This window comes from Nerophis ophidion, linkage group LG27, assembly GCF_033978795.1.
Source record: "Nerophis ophidion isolate RoL-2023_Sa linkage group LG27, RoL_Noph_v1.0, whole genome shotgun sequence".
In the NCBI taxonomy this organism is placed as follows: domain Eukaryota; kingdom Metazoa; phylum Chordata; class Actinopteri; order Syngnathiformes; family Syngnathidae; genus Nerophis; species Nerophis ophidion.
This window is the reverse complement of record NC_084637.1, coordinates 10586654-10591653: the sequence shown is the minus strand read 5'-3', so window position 1 is coordinate 10591653 and position 5000 is coordinate 10586654. Positions and strand designations below refer to the sequence as shown.

The window sequence follows — 5000 nt, the reverse complement described above, 5'->3', positions numbered from 1 at the left end:
TGTTTATATCACAACCTTCAGTTTAACCTGTATCACCCAGTATGCCTTTCAATCTCGTACGTGTATCTGCGGAAGCCACATACAACATTTTGCTGGACTGGCAAGCAGTTTGTACATGTTCTAGAAGGCGTGTAAGACAATGGCTTCATAGCACGCTCTTATTCTTGTTATCTTGCGAGAATGATTGCGGTTCCCATTGTCTTCTTTACTTTGTGAAACGGCTCAAAATGGCTCTTTGAGTGGTAAAGGTTGCTGACCCCTGATGTATATATATTTCCAAATGGTCCAACCGCCACCCGCCCGAATGTATTTAAAATCTATTTTTTCGTCATGTCACCCGCCCGCCCCGCGGTTTATCCACAGATTCCGTGGATGAGACCGCAAACTGCGCATCTCTAGTGCCTTCACAATTAGCCTGCACACCTGTGGGATATTCCAAATAAGTGTTTGATGAGCATTCCTCAACTTTATCAGTTTTTATTGCCACCTTTCCCAACTTCTTTGTCACTTGTTGCTGGCATCAAATTCTAAAGTTAATGATTTTTTGCAAAAAAAAAAAAATGTTTATCAGTTTGAACATCAAATGTGATGTCTTTGTAGCATATTCAACTGAATATGGGTTGAAAATGATTTGCAAATCATTGTATTCCGTTTATATTTACATATTCTTTCACACATCTTATGGCTTAACTATATGGTCCCAGGCACACCAGTCATCAGTCAAGACTTTTGAGTGTCTTTATAACCGAGCCTTGAAAATCCTAGACAAGAAGAGTATACGATATCATCATTGCCAAATTTTAACCAAATACAATATTTGAAGTTTTACCAATTTTATTTTGTTACATACAGTCAAACTGTTTTTTAAATGCTTGGATAACTCTGCTCCCCAATTGCTCTGCAAGGCAATTACAAGACTGCAAAGTGGTACCAGATCTACCACCGGAGCAATGTCAAAAAGCAACTGTTGCGTTCCATTCCGTAGAACAGTGGCCCCCAACCTTTTTTGTATCCGCGGACCGGTCAACGCTTAATAATTTGTCCCGCGGCACTGGGGGGAATGCTTTTTTTTTTTTTTTTTTTTTTTTCTTTTTCATGAAAAAGGGACGTTTTTGTAATGAAAAAGGGAGGTTTTTGTGGTTGGTGCACTAATTGTAAGTGTATATTGTGTTTTTTTTGTTGATTTAATAAAAAAAAAAATAAAAAAAAAAATATATATATATATATTTTTTTTTAATAAAAATTAATAAAAAATTATTCTGCGGCCCGGTGGTTGGGGACCACTGCCGTAGAACATCTTTTGTGCAGACTGCCTTTTCTATAAAAGGACCACAACCACAGAACTCTTTACCTGACACTTTGAAAATCTGCACTTGTCACTTTCAAAAAACAAACAAAATTATGGCTATTTGAGCAGCAATCGTGTTCCCATGTTTATTTTTTACTCATTTTTACTAATCTTTTTTTTTTATCTAGTCTGCACTTTGTGTTGTTATTGTTATTATTGTCTTTTAATCTAGTTTTCACTTTGTATTATGTCTATTATCATTATTATCGACTAATTTTTTTTTTATTATTTTTATTTTCCTGTTTTAATGATGTTGGATCTGTGTTGTGGTTGTTGTTGTTGTTGGGGGCAAGTGTTGTAAATTAGCTTTGGCTACAAAAACTATGATGCATACATTGGATAACTGTTTCAGATGTCTTTCCCTATTTCAAATAAACCTTATATACATCTAACACTAGGGCTGTGAATCTTTGGGTGTCCCACGATTTGATTCAATATCGACTCTTGGGGTCACGATTCGATAACATATCGATTTTTTTCGATTCGATTCGATTCTCGATTCAAAAACGATATTTTTCCGATTCAAAACGACTCTGTATTCATTCAATACATAGGATTTCAGCAGGATCTACCCAAGTCTGCTGACATGCTAGCAGAGTAGTAGATATTTAAAAAAAAATGCTTTTATAATTGTAATGGACAATGTTTTATCAACTGATTGCAATAATGTAAATTTGTTTTAACTATTAAACGAACCAAAAATATGACTTATTTTATCTTTGTGAAAATATTGGACACAGTGTGTTGTCAAGCTTATGAGATGCGATGCAAGTGTAAGCCACTGTGACACTATTGTTCTTTTTTATTATTTTTACAAATGTTGACCAAAATTTTTAATCACTGCTATGCTGAAATTATAACTAATATTGATACTGTTGTTGATAATATTCATTTTGGTTTCACTACTTTTGGTTTGTTCTGTGTGGTGTTTGTGTCTCCTCTCAATTGCTCTGTTTATTGCAGTTCTGAGTGTTGCTGGGTCAGGTTCGGTTTTGGAATTGGATTGCATTGTTATGGTATTGCTGTGTAGTGGTTTGTTGGATTGATAAAAAAACAATCGATTTTTTAAAAATGAGAATCGATTCTGAATCGCACAACGTATTTGGTTCGATTCGTATTCGAATCGATTTTTTCCCACACCCCTATGAGTTTTCCAACTCATATGGAAACGGGGTTTGTATTTGCAAGCTGTGCTCAAAGGTTAAATGCCCACTAACGCGTTTGACATTTACATACCTGTTGCACGTACACGTCGGCCTATGCTACCCTTTTTTTTCATTGCTTCGATCTTTTTTATCGCCCACCAATTGCATTTCATTGCCCTCATCACGGCCACCATGTTAGACAAATGTAGCAAGAAAAAAAACAAAAGAAAAAACTGGTGCTGCCTCATACTCGACGTTCAAAACTCTATTAGTTGTAGAAGCCATTAGCGGCTAATGGAAGATGTGTGTAGCATGGTATTGCGGCGGCCACGCGAGGTGCCGTATCGATTGCGGCGGCCCGATAGAAGAAAGGGGGAGTTGAGAGGGAGCTTGAAATTTACAAAGAGGGTTGGGGTTTCAACATAATGAGATATACAGTCATGTGGTGAATAGTAATGCCGCAGTTTGGAGTGATTAGGTCGACGGGGGTTGAGAAGCAAGGAGACGCAGACAGAATTGAAAAAAGGGGTTGGTGAAAAGGACATGGAAGAAACAAAATAAAATATGGGACGGGAACAGCAGTGATGTCATGGTCAGGGAACAAGAAAGGAGAGAGTGAGGTGCAAACGAACAGTCAGACGGCACAAGGTGAGAGACAACTGGAAGGGCTTCTCTAATTAGGAGGAAAGGATTTACAGGCGAAGAGGCGACGCCGGGTCGCCGCCAGATGAAACGGAAGAACGCCGTCGTGTGAGCAGAGAAGCCCCGATGCGAGCGGCGGTACTTGTTCGTGCTTTAACGGATCCCCTGTGGCAGTCCCACGTTTGGCTCAATTCTAATGAGTCCCATTTGCTGTAATTGTTCAAATAACTTCCTTTTATGGGCACGCTAATAGAGTTGTTGTGTCACTTTGTCCACTGCAAACCTTTTTTAAGCGTTAAAAAAAATCCGGAGGCACACCACCAGCAAAAATCATACAAAAAAACGAAACTCAATTGACAGGAAAAAAGCCGTTGTTGCAATTGTTGGATATGACTTTAAACCTGGGGTCACCAACCTTTTTGAAACCAATTAATGCAAGTTTGATACACACTTAAATAAATTGCCAGGAATAGCCAATTTGCTCAATTTACCTTTAATAAATAAATATATATATATATATATATATATATATATATATATATATATATATATATATATATATATATATAATGGGTATTTTTGTCTGTCATTCCGTCGTACATTTTTTTTCTTTGTACGGAAGTTTTTTTGTAGAGAATAAATGATGAAACAAACACTTAATTGAACGGTTTAAAAGAGGAGAAAATACAAAAAATATGAAAATAACATTTTAAAACATAGTTTATCTTCAATTTCAACTCTTTAAAATTCAAAATTCAACCAAAAAAAAATTAATAGAAAAACTAGCTAATTCGAATCTTTTTGAAAAAAATAAAGAATTTATGGAACATCATTAGTAAATTTTACTAATCAAGATTAATTTTACAATTTTGATGACATGTTTTAATTAGGTTAAAATCCAATCTGCACTTTGTTATAATATATAACAAACCGCTCGACATCCATTGCTTTCGGTCCCCTAGAGGGGGGGGTTGCCCACATCTGAGGTCCTCTCCAAGGTTTCTCATAGTCAGCATTGTCACTGGCGTCCCACTGGATGTGAATTCTCCCTGCCCACTGGGTGTGCGTTTTCCTTGCCCTTTTGTGGGTTCTTCCGAGGATGTCGTAGTCGTAATGATTTGTGCAGTCCTTTGAGACATTTGTGATTTGGGGCTATATAAATAAACATTGATTGATTGATTGATTGATTGAAATTGGACCAAGTTATATTTCTAACAAAGACAAATCATTATTTCTTGTAGATTTTCCACTACAAAAATTTTAAAAGCAATTCAAAAGACTTTAAAATAAGATTTAAATTTGATTCTACAGATTTTCTAGATTTGCCAGAATATTTTTTTAGATTTTTAATCATAATAAGTTTGAAGAAATATTTCACAAATATTCTTCGTTGAAAAAACAGAAGCTAAAATGAAGAATTAATGCAAAATGTATTTATTATTCTTTACAATAAAAAATAATAATACTTGAACATTGATTTAAATTGTCAGGAAAGAAGAGGAAGGAATTTAAAAGGTAAAAAGGTATATGTGTTTAAAAATCCTAAAATAATTTTTAAGGTTGTATTTTTTCTCTAAAATTGTCTTTCTGAAAGTTATAAGAAGCAAAGTAAAAAAATAAATGCATTTATTTAAACAAGTGAAGACCAAGTCTTTAAAATATTTTCTTGGATTTTCAAATTCTATTTAAGTTTTGTCTCTCTTAGAATTAAAAATGTCGAGCAAAGCGAGACCAGCTTGCTAGTAATTAAATTCAATTTAAAAAATAGAGGCAGCTCACTGGTAAGTGCTGCTATTTGAGCTATTTTTAGAACAGGCCAGCGGGCGACTCATCTGGTCCTTACGGGCTACCTGGTGCCCGCGGGC

The 5000-nt window shown here is 35.4% G+C and overlaps 1 protein-coding gene across 4 annotated transcripts in view; it reads right to left on the bottom strand.

The window, feature by feature from the left end:
* Positions 1-5000, bottom strand: part of LOC133544541 (receptor tyrosine-protein kinase erbB-4-like) — a 651156-nt gene that overhangs the window by 128720 nt on the left and 517436 nt on the right. The window lies entirely within an intron of this gene.